General features: G+C 44.3%; 1 protein-coding gene and 1 non-coding gene across 2 annotated transcripts in view; both read right to left on the bottom strand.

Annotated features, from left to right (window-relative positions):
* LOC126482030 (multiple PDZ domain protein) overlaps positions 1-12,730 on the bottom strand; it is a 1,476,438-nt gene that overhangs the window by 218,595 nt on the left and 1,245,113 nt on the right. The window lies entirely within an intron of this gene.
* Trnat-ugu (transfer RNA threonine (anticodon UGU)) lies at positions 7,050-7,124 on the bottom strand. Its single transcript has one exon. It is a non-coding gene; the product is annotated as a tRNA-Thr (tRNA).

Raw genomic sequence — 12,730 nt, 5'->3', positions numbered from 1 at the left:
TGTATGGGGACCGCACGCTCTAAGCCAAAATCACAAAAATCAGCGGGTGGTCATACCCGCAGCTCTGCCTGCTCGTCATATATCGACTCGTGGACAACACCGACCATTCCTATCCTGTGTCGTTACTGCTGACGAGAAATGGTGTCTTTATGCTAACGTAAGGAAAAGAAAGAAATGGTTGCGCCAAACAGAGCAGCAACTCCCCGTGCAAACAAAAATGAGCATCCATAAATGATTATGTTACGCATCTGGTGGGATAGCGACGGTGTGGGAACTTCGAATTGCTTCCCCAACGTGTAACCTTCACTGCTGACATTTATTGTCAACAACTGAGACGTCCTGTAGACGCAGGCCGAGATCAACGATCACTATGACTGCGTAAAGTGATGCTACTCCACGATAACGTCCGCCCGCATTAAGCTAGACAAACAAAAAACCTATACAGGCGTTGGATTGGGAAATCATTCCGCATCCACCTTATTCACCTGATCTTGCGCCCTCAGATTTTGACCCTTTCCGTTCTCTATCTAACAACCTTTGCCGAACTTCCTTTCCTAATGAAAATGCGCTCCGAACATGGCTTGACAAGTTCTTCGATTCAAAACCACGTGATTTCTACAGTCGCGGAGTTGAGAAGTTACCCCAAACGTTGTCAGACTGTTGTATACAGGGTGGTCCATTGATCGTGACCGGGCTGAATATCTCACGAAATAAGCGTCAAACGAAAAAACTACAAAGAACAAAACTTTTCTAGCTTGAAGGGGAAAACCAGATGGCGCTATGGTTGGCCGCTAGATGGCGCTGCCATAGGTCAAACGGATATTAATTGCGTTTTTTTTTTTAAATAGGAACCCCAATTTTCATTACATATTCGTGTAGTACGTAAAGAAATATGAATGTTTTAGTTGGACCACTTTTTTCGCTTTGTGATAGATGGCGCTGTAATAGTCACTAACATATGGCTCACAATTTTAGACGAACAGTTGGTAACAGATTGGTTTTTTGAATTAAAATACAGAACGTAGATAAGATTGAACATTTTATTTCGGTTGTTCCAATGTGATACATGTACCTCTGTGAACTTATCATTTCTGAGAACGCATGTTGTTACAGCGTGATTACCTGTAAATACCACATTAATGCAATAAATGCTCAAAATGATGTCCGTCAACCTCAATGCATTTGGCAATACGTGTAACGACATTCCTCTCAACAGCGAGTAGTTCGCCTTCCGTAATGTTTGCACATGCATTGACAATGCGCTCACGCATGTTGTCAGGCGTTGTCGGTGGATCACGATCGCAAATATGCTTAAACTTTCCCCACAGAAAGAAATCCGGGTACGTCAGATCTGGTGAACGTGCAAGCCATGGTATGGTGCTTCGACGACCAGTCCACCTGTCATGAAATATTCTATTCAATACCACTTCAACCGCACGCGAGCTATGTCTCGGACATCCATCATATTGGAAGTACATCGCCACTCTGTCATGCAGTGAAACATCTTGTAGTAACATCAGTAGAATATTACGTAGGAAATCAGCATACATTGCTCCATTTAGATTGCCATCGATAAAATGGGAACCAATTATTCTTCCACCATACATTAACCCGCCAAGGTCACTGATGTTCCACTTGTCGCCACCATCGTGGATTTTCCGTTGCCCCATAGTGCATATTATGCCGGTTTACGTTACCGCCGTTGGTGAATGACGCTTCGTCGCTAAAAAAACGCGTGCAAAAAATCTGTCATCGTCCCGTAATTTCTCTTGTGCCCAGTGGCAGAACTGTACACGACGTTGAAAGTCGTCGGCATGCAATTCCTGGTGCATAGAAATACGGTACGGGTGCAATCGACGTTGATATAGCAATCTCAACACCGACGTTTTTGAGATTCCCGATTCTCGCGCAATTTGTCTGCTACTGATGTGCAAATTAGCCGCGACAGCAGCTAAAACACCTACTTGGGCATCATTATTTGTTGCAGGTCGTGGATGACGTTTCAGATTAGGCTGAACACTTCCTGTTTCATTAAATAACAAAACTAACCGGCGAACGGTCTGAACACTTGGATGATGTCGTCCAGGATACTGAGCAGCATACATAGCACACGCCTGTTGGGCATTTTGATCACAATAGCCATACATCAACACAATATCGATCTTTTCCGCAATTGGTAAATGGTCCATTTTAACACGGGTAATGTATCACGAAGCAAATACCGTCCGCACTGGCGGAATGTTACGTGATACCACATACTTATACGTTTGTGACTATTACAGCGCCATCTATCACAAAGCGAAAAAAGTGGCCCAACTAAATGGTTCAAACGGCTCTGAGCACTATGGGACTTAACTTCTGAGGTCATCATTCCCCTAGAATTTAGAACTACTTAAACCTAACTAAGCTAAGGACATCACACACATCCATGCCGAGGCAGGATTCGAACCTGCGACCGTAGCGGTCGCGCGGTTCCAGCCTGTAGCGCCTAGAACCGCTCTGCCACTACGGCCGCACCAACTAAAACATTCATATTTATTTACGTACTACAGGAATATATAATAACAAATGGGGGTTCCTATTTAAAAAAAAACGCAGTTGATATGCGTTTGACCTATGGCAGCGCCATCTAGCAGGCCAACTACAGCGCCATCTGGTTTCCAACTTCAAGCTAGACGAGTTTCGTTCTTTGTAGTTTTTTCGTTTGGTGCTTATTTCATGAGATACTTGGCCCGGTCACTATCAATGGACCACCCTGTATAGTGGAGGAGGATAAATTATTGATGACTTGAGTCTCTGTTATGTGTATCTGCTGCGTTTATTAAACTTATGGAGAAACGCTACGACGCCGGCCGGAGTGGCCGAGCGGTTCTAGGCGCTACAGTCTGGAACCGCGCGACCGCTATGGTCGCAGGTTCGAATCCTGCCTCGGGCATGGATGTGTGTGATGTCCTTAGGTTAGTTAGGTTTAAGTAGTTCTAAGTTCTAGGGGACTGGTGACCTCAGAAGTTAAGTCCCATAGTGCTCAGAGCCATTTAAACTATTTTGAAACGCTACGAACCTATCAATAAGCGTAAAGAAAGAAGTGCACATCAACAGAATCGAGGTAGCTCTCTGCGCGCTGCACTGCACTGCTGGACTGTAAACGAATTCTTAAGCATTCTGTACGGCAGTAGTAGTGTTCTTAGACAGTGTCGGCGTCGATACAAGGAGAGCTTGTCCCTTCCTGGTATCGGTTGCCGCTGACGCGTCGGCGCGACTTTTCGTGAAGGCCAGGTTGTTGCTGGCCACACCACGACCAGACACGGAGCTAGGGGAGGAGAGGCAGCCGTGGGCGCCGGGGCGTCAGCGGCAGAGCAGGCGGCAGTAATTGGGCCCGCCTGAGGGCCACACCGGTTCGCACAGCACCCTGCGGATGCAGCTGAGGCGCCGCTGACGCATTCTACACAGTGCGACCACGCTCATCACCCACTGTGCTACAGAGGTCAACGAATTCTATTGGATTGGTGAGTACGTTCGTAGCGTTTTCCGAAAATTTAATAAATACAACAGCTACACATAGCAGAGACTTAAAGTTGTCGACAATGTATTCTCCTTCACTATTCAGAACAGTCTCACAACGCTGGGGTAACTTCTCGATTCAACGACTGTAGAAATCTCGTGGTTTAGCGGCGAAGAACTCGTCGAGCCATGTTCGGAGCGCTGGCCGGAGAGGCCGTGCGGTTCTAGGCGCTACAGTCTGGAACCGCGCGACCGCTACGGTCAGAGGTTCGAATCCTGCCTCGGGCATGGATGTGTGTGATGTCCTCAGGTTGGTTAGGTTTAAGTAGTTCTAAGTTCTAGGGGACTGATGACCTCAGAAGTTAAGTCCCATAGTGCTCAGAGCCATTTGAACCACCCATGTTCGGAGCTCATTTTCATCCGGAAAGTAAGTTTCTCGATGGGTGTTCGACTGAGCGCGGACAAGGTGAAAATTTGAGAGCGCAAGATCAGGTGAATAAGGTGCGTGAGGAGTGACTTTCCAACCCAACTCCTGTATAGTGCTTTTTGTCAATCTAGCAAATGCGGGTGGGGCACTATCGTGGAGCAGCATCACTGCACGCAGTCTTCCAGGTCGTTGATCCTGGATTGCGTCTACAAAATGTCTCAGTTGTTGACAATGAATGCAAACAAAGATGATTACACCTCATGGAAGGAGTTCATAGTACACCACATTCTCGCAGTTCCACCACATGCATAACGTTATATTTCGTGGATGCGCGCAATTCTTTGTACGGGGAGCTGCTGCTTTGTTTAGGCTCAACCATTTCCTTCTTTTCCTTATGTTAGCATAAAGACACCATTTATCGTCAACAGTAACGACACAGGATAGGAATGGTCGGTGTTGTTCACGAGACAATTGATGACGAACGAGCATACATGTCATACGCCTACCCGCTAACTTTTGTTTGGCTTGGTTAGAGCATGCGGTACCCATACGCCCGATTTTTGAACCCTCCCCATCGCATGATGGTGGAAGAATTACCGGTCACTACATTTACCTGTTCTCGAGTAGACTAACGTAGAGCATGGTACATTAATGCGTTTAAACGATCTTCTTCAATCCCCGAAGATCTTCCTGAACGTGGAGAGTCAATTTCAAAACGATCCTCGTTAAAACGAGAAAACCATTTTCTTGCCGTGCTCTGTCCAATGGCATTATCCTCATACATGGCGCAAATTTTACTGCCTCTGCTGCTGTCATCCCTCTATTTAACTCAAACAGAACGATGTATCGGAAATGTTCCAATTTCTCCACTTGGTACTCCATTTTCTGGTGTGCAAAACAAAAACGCTACGAACTTATGCACCAACCTAATATTTTCATCTCCATCGACACAATTACTCTAATTCATGCTTTAGCGCTTGGCAGAGGGTCCTTAGAATCACTTTCCGAATATTTCTCTATCGTTCAACTCTCTAGTAGCTCACGAAAAAAAATGAAAGCACACATCTTTCCGTGCACACTCTGATTTCTCTTATTTCATCAAAATAGTCATTTCTACCTATGGTCATTGGAGTCAACAATATATTTCGGTATTCCGACGAGAAAGTTAGTGATTGTAATTTAGTGAAAAGACTTCGTCTCTTTTTTTTTTTGAAGATCGCCGCTCCAACTCGTTTATCATATCCGTAACACTCTTTACCGCATATCGTGACAATACAAAACGAACTACCATAGTCAGTCCCGTCTCGTAAAAATTCCATAGTGCTTACCACTACCCTTAGAAGAGAACGACAAGTGTATTTTAGGCAGTCACTTTAGCAGACATGTTGTACAATCTAAGTTTTATGCCAATGAAACAAGCCTTTGGTTCGTCTTTGCCGCAACATATTGTCCGTAATGTGTCTAATTTAAGTCGTTGATAGTTTTAATTGGAAGTATTTACTTGAATCTATAACCTTTAAATTTGTGTGATTTATCATCTAACCGAACTTTAATAGAACTGTTTTAGTACTCATGTGAAGTACCTCACAAGCTTTTATTGTTCAGGGTCAACTGCCACTTTTCCCGCTTTTCCCAATATGTTGATATTTTCCTTAATTCAGTTTTTTATTTCCATTTGATGTTCTGATGGCTAACCAATAGCATCATCGGTAAAAATCGAAGAAAGCTGATAAATTGTCTCCTAAATCGTTCATATACGGTATATAGATTAAGAACAGCAGAGGGCTGAGGGCCTTTAACACTTCCTTAGGACACCTCAAATATAATTTCAGATTCACTAGATAACTTCTCATCAATTACTACGACCAGCGAACTTGTTATATTTATTTTACTATTTATGTAGTAGTTTGCGTGGAAGAATTAGAGGTTTCAGACTCTCTCACGCATCGAAACATTTCGCAGTTTCTTCTTCTAGATAACTTTACCATGTGCACTGAAAATTACGCATAATAATTATAAAGACTACTAACAATTATAAACTGTCTAAAGAACTTGTGTTAGTTGAATGCGACGCTGTGTGTCACGAATCTTAAGAAAGACTGATTTCAACACTTTACAGTAATTTACAAGCGAAGCAATAGTCGGTTAAAAATGTGTTGGCATTTTGAGTATATAAATTCATTTTAAAACTATTGACGCCTCGTGATCATAAGCTGTGCAGTCCCATTTAAGTTGAAAACAGATTCGAAGGACCCGCGCGAAGTGCTTTCTTGCCCTGCTTTGGGAAATGTAGACAACACTAGAGATGAGTGGAAATAACAGAAATTTCTAATCGTATACCGATGCGTGTTCTATCAAATCAGGCACCTTGAGTGAGCTACGGTCTCTGCTGGAAACAGAGCGTAAGTCACGACGTGACTGTAATGTCGGACAGAGTTTAACAATAGGAATGTCGTACTAACTATGCTACTAAATGGCTAAAACGATCATCCGAATCCAATTGCAGGCTGCCTGTCTAATGGCTTCCACGGGGAATAAAAATTTGATTATCATCATTTCAATAACTGTTGACAGAACTTAAAAATTTAAAGTGCTGTCATAATCTACCCATTGAGGTGTAATCTTAAGTAACAAGTTTAGCACAATACGTCAAGTAATAAAAATTAAAAGCTGTGTATGTGCCCTGAGACAGCATAATTCATGGCTTGTAATTGCCCAGCCCACATTCACCCTGTATGCAAGAACGAGAGCACGATGCAACCTCAAACTTTACTTTTACAGCCGGCCGAAGTGGCCGTGCGGTTAAAGGCGCTGCAGTCTGGAACCGCAAGACCGCTACGGTCGCAGATTCGAATCCTGCCTCGGGCATGGATGTTTGTGATGTCCTTAGGTTAGTTAGGTTTAACTAGTTCTAAGTTCTAGGGGACTAATGACCTCAGCAGTTGAGTCCCACAGTGCTCAGAGCCATTTGAACCATTTTTTTACTTTTACATATGTCTAGGGGATCAATAATCGCAACCTAATAAAACCAATATAATTAGGGCGAAATTAGAATTTTATATTAATACCTTCAGCTGCTGACGGGCGTTGATTTATATCAACGGGGACAGGTGAAAATGTGTGCCCCGACCGGGACTCGAACCCGGGGTCTCCTGCTTACATGGCAGAGGCTCTATCCCCCTGAGCCACCGAGGGCACAGAGGATAGTGCGACTGCAGGGACTATCTCGCGCACACCCCCCGCGAGACCCACATTCTCACCTTATATGTCCACACACTGCATTCGTGTCCCGGTCGAGGCACACATTTTCACCTTTCCCCGTTGATATATATCAAAGCCCGTCAGCGTCTGAAGGTATTAATATATAATTCTAATTTCGTTCCAGACAGCTGCAGATCAGCAATGGTCTCAGTTCTTTCGGACACGTCCGAAAGAACAGACACCATATCCATATAAGCATAATTTAATTAGGGTTTTTATTATTCAGTCACAAATTTTACAGATTTAACGTCAAACATTTAAAACATTAACTCTCATGTAAAGTAATCTGACGTTTGAAGTTGTTTTATACATGACAGTTCGGTTCTCTAAAGATATGGGGATGAGAGCATTACTGGTCCTCTCGGAAGTGGTAAGACGATTAAATGTTGATCATTACGTTCTTGTGGATTGTCTATTTGTACATGCAGCACGAGGTATACGTTAGTGAAGAGTGGTGGCGCGCGGCGATGGCCAAAGCCACCTTGGGGTGTGTGGTGGAGGGTACTTCTGGTACCGCTATCTTTTCCTACTTCCCTGTTCCATTCGCAAATGGTGAGTAGGAATAATTATTGTCGGTAACCATTCGTATTAGCTCCAGTTTCCCGGGTTATCTCGTTGTGGTCATTTTGCGAGATGTCTGTGGGAGGAAGTATATGCTGGGAGACTCTTGCCGAGACGTACTCTCTAGGAACTTCAATAGTAAATCTCCCCGTGATGAACGACTCTTCTAGCGTCTCCCACTGAAGTTTGTTGAGCACGTCCGTAATGCTCGCGGGCCACCTAAACGATCTCACGACGAAACGCGCTACTCTCCGTGGGGATATTCTCTCTCTCATCTACTAATGCAACTTAGTAAGGGTTCCAGACTGATGAACAATACTCAAGAGTCGGTGAACAATTATTTTGTAAGCCACTTCTTTTGTGGATGAATAACGTTTCTTCGAGTTTTTTCAGCCTAACATCTGCTTTTCCTACTTACGAGCAATACATTGCATTCATTTACGTTCAGAGTCAGCTGCCTGTCCCTGCACCAGTTATCGGCCCTGTGCACGTCTTGCTGCAATTCGCTACAGTCTTCTAACGTTGCTACCTTCTAATAGATAATTGTATCATCTGCAACCAGTCTTTACACTCGGCTCATGCGATTTACGGAAGCCACGGAAGGCCAGATGAGAACTGAACTGCTGCCCTCAGGAATACGAGTAACAGTTATGTTAACCGGAGACCTAGAAACGACGGAGAGGCTCGGTCCCCGCTGCTGCAGCAATCCAGTGCAGCCGCAGTGGTTCGCAACCCCACGACGACTACCGCAGTCCACTTCACCCCTCCGCCACCCCACACCGAACCCAGGGTTATTGTGCGGTTCGGCCCCCGGTAGACCACCAGGGAACGTCCCACACCAGACGAGTGTAACCCCAATGTTTGCGTGGTAGAGTAATGGTGGTGTACGCGTACAACTTGTTTGCGCAGCAATCGTCGACATAGTGTAGCTGAGACGGAATAAGGAGAACCAGCCCGCATTCGCCGAGGCAGATGGAAAACCGCCTAAAAACTATCCACAGACTGGCCGGCTCACCGGACCCCGACACAAATCGTGCGGGGGACTGGTGCTCCTTCCCGCTCGGAAAGCCGTGCGTTGGACCGCACGGCCAACCGGGCGGGCACGAGTAACAGTACTTTAGAAATGCATCACCTCGCATGGTACGGGGAACGGTAGAAAGCCCATTCCATATACGGTCTGTCCTCGTTACAGCTACCGTGATACCATTTAACACTGTGCACAGACGATTTCATGAATCTGGCACTTACGCGTGCCATCCGGCTGTGCGTGTATTGCTGACCACTCGTCAGAGGAGGGAGTGCTTGCAGGTACAACAACAAGGATACTTGAATCTACATCGGTGAAGATCCTCTCTGCTCACACATAACTCCTAATTTAGTTTGCAACGAACCAGCGGAAGTGATCTGATTTGGCGAGAGGCCAAAGAAGTTTGTTGAAGGAATAGCTCCTTTGCTGGACGCTGCGATTTTCGCGTTTCCTCACACACAATTGTTCTTTAGCTGTTTGAGGGACGTGCACGAGTTGTTTATCTGCGTTTTTGCAGAGGTGCAACGGATGATGACTTCATCTCGCACGACTGCAACGCTGAAAAGCAGCGATCTCATTTCATGGGCTATTATCAACTAACCTGGGTAAGATACAATTGGCAATTTAATTGACAACAGCAACTAGTGACACTTGTTGACTGTGTTTTGTATGTTCATTAATTACGTGTTCCGGTATGAGGAAATTGCTGGATTGCTTTTAAGCATCTGTTGCTAACCACAGCGTTTAGCAACTGGAGAACTGGTAAATAGCGACGGACACCCTGTACTTGTCACAAACGGGGCCGCTGTAGTTGCAACAAAACAATGCGACTCGCTCTTTACAAGGAATGTAGACTCTCTTTGTACTTTTTACCAACGTTGTTATGAGTACCCATGGCTTCGGAACTCTCCATCCGGTTCCGCTATTCATTTGGTTGCAAAGTCGTGCCAAATCAAGATATTTATAAGACTAAAAGCACTTACTTATGGCATTGAAACAGAGTTAAATACTGTAATTAGTGTCGTTAGTTTGTTGTGAGAAAGAATGTCTTTCCCATAAAACCCGAAAGGTTTTTTTTGTCGGAACCTGAAGGAGGTAGTGGGTGGAAGGACAAAAGAAATATTAGGTTTCACGAAGCCGACACCCAGGTAGGCATCTGCTGTCGAAGAGCTGAATACAGTCTAAATTCACACTGACCGACACTACACGGATGAGCCCCAGAACATTTTGACTACTTCCCACCGTGAGACTCATTGCAGTGTCGTGAGGTTTCGGGAACGTCACATGGTAAAGAAAACATACAAACCGGAGTTCAGACGAATGGGAAAGCATTCCAGCGAGTTACGGGTCATCCATTGATATAAGGGAATTTTACAAACAGGAGTCGGTTATGGACCGGCGCCTCGGAACGAACATCTCGGAAACTGCTGAGATGATCGACTTTCGCGTGCTGCTGTCGCGAGCGTCTATGGAAAGTGGTTTAAAGGACGGCGAAACGACGAGGAGGCGACGAGATGTTGGACGCCCACGCTTTATCACAGAATGCAGCTACGAGGCGTGCCTTCTGTGTGAAGCAAAAGAGACGGCGATCTGTGGTAGACCTGGTGCATGCATAAGTGTTTCGGAAAGTACATTGTTGAACATGGAGCTTCGCAGCATATGGCCCCTGTGTGTTCCCATATTAATCTCCAACAACGTTGCCTATTACGATACAGGTGGACACAGGATCATCGACATTGAATTGTGTCGCTTGGTCGGATGAACCTCGTTTCTTGTTACACCATGATGATGGCCTTGTACGGGTGCGTCGTCATCCAGGCGAACATGTGCTCGAACTGATGCCTTGGTTGCTAGCAGATAGGGATAGTATTATGCTACTGGAAACGTTCACCTGGCTTTCGCGGAATCTGTGATAGTAAACGAATACAACACGACAGCGGTGGACTACCTAAACCTAACTGCTAATCCCCTGCATCCCTTCAAGTTTGGTACCTTTCCCGACAGCGCGGGCATCTTCCAGCAGGGTAACTATCGGTGTCACTAGGCCAGAATCGTGCTTCCGTTGTGTGAGCAGCATAACACTAAACTCACGTCGATGTCTTGGCCACCAAATTCGTCTAACACGAACACTACGGAACACATCTACGACGCTATCGAGCTGCAGCTAAGCGCCCACAAACAACCGAATCATAATTTATGGAAAACATGTGAAAAGATAAGGAAAATTGTTGGAGTTCTTTCCGTAAGCTAAACAATATAAGCGCCCACAAACAACCGAAACATAATTTATGGGAAACGTGTGAAAAGATAAGGAAAATGGTTTGGAGTTCTTTCTGTAAGCTAAACAATATTTCTAAACCGTAGACTCCAATGTACCTGAAAGGGAAAATTTACAATCAGTGTTTATTACCAATTTTGACTGACGGAAGTGAGACATGGTCCAAATGGATCTGAGAACTATGGGACTTAACATCAGAGATCATCAGTCCCCTGGAACTCAGAACTACTTAAACCTAACTAACCTAAGGACATCACAAACATCCATGCCCGAGGCAGGATTCGAACCTGCGACCGTAGTGGTAGCGCGGTTCCAGACTGTAGCGCCTAGAACCGCTCGGCCACCCCGGCCGACTGTGAGACATAGACTTTTAACACGAAAACCATTCAAACAGTCACCAAGCAGTCGAGAGAAGTGTGAGAAAATTACTAAGAAATAATGAAAACAAACAAATGAATGAGGGAACAGATTGTATTGGAAGATGTAGTTATGACGGTAATGAAAATGAAATGGAGATTAGCGGTGTAGGCAGGTGAAGTGATGGCAGATGGACCTAAGAAGTTCTTTGCTGTATCAAAAATAAAACACACACACCCACACACACACACACATAAACACCTGAAAGATAAATTCATGGAACGTGAGTAGAGGACATCAGAAAACACACAAGCGCAACTTGGATGCATATCGACAATGAAAACCGTAGTGCACGTAGAATTTCAGGTGAGACTTTTATCCACAAGTGGATGTCAAATTGCTGAGGAGGTGGTGGTGGTGGTGGTGCTTTGCAGCCGTATAGACACCACTATTACAACATATGTTCTCCACAGAGACGAGTGGAATTGCTGCCTAAAGCAATTCCAGGTTTGCGACTGAATAATTTCCATGCTTCCAGCGTTTGACAATTTAGAACATCCATTTTCTTAAAAGTCGTCAAATACGCAGTCAGTATTCGTACAATTTTAACTGTATGTCGTTAGTGAGGGTTTTGCAGCTGTCAAACAGTAGCTTAACGAAATTGTCTTATTCCATGAGTAACTCAACAAAGCAACTGCAAATTTACAAAATTTAGGAATAAAACGGAATCCTATTTACGTTTCCTTCATTTTAATTGCAGAATCTGATGGTGGCAATAGGTGAAATGGCATAATAAAATGGTATAACGAATAAAGAAATTTATTAAGGGGTCTAGACAGTTTTATTCACAAAATCGGAATATGGTTTAAATTTTGTTCACATGCCACTCTCAAGACATTAATTGATTTTTTTTTTGAATAATAACAAAGGAAGTAGTCATCCGTACGAATTGTTGTATAAATTATGCCTTCAATGACAAATAGCCTCGTTTTATATTATGCGCAGTGGGATTTAAAGCTCTGTGGTTCCATCCCGAGGAGCTCTGAGTCTGTAGGTTCGAGACCACATTTTGAATAATATAAAATGTGTAACTTGGTGCGTAGTTACAGAATTATTTCATACCTTTTTGCGTTATCGTTATTCCTATGTTGAACAGCAGCACGATTGTCCTAGTTTGGAAAGAAGACGAACGTCTCTCTATCGCAGGAAACAGTTGAGAAATATTGATGGAAGCTGAAGAAATGAATAAAAAATTGTTCTACGGCTGGGACTTGATCCTCAGTGTCCTTGCTCACTAGGCAGGAACGCTATCCATTAC

Source organism: Schistocerca serialis, chromosome 5 (assembly GCF_023864345.2).
Source record: "Schistocerca serialis cubense isolate TAMUIC-IGC-003099 chromosome 5, iqSchSeri2.2, whole genome shotgun sequence".
Classification (NCBI taxonomy): domain Eukaryota; kingdom Metazoa; phylum Arthropoda; class Insecta; order Orthoptera; family Acrididae; genus Schistocerca; species Schistocerca serialis.
The sequence above is the reverse complement of the archived record's forward strand: the minus strand, read 5'-3'. Positions and strand labels throughout refer to the sequence as shown.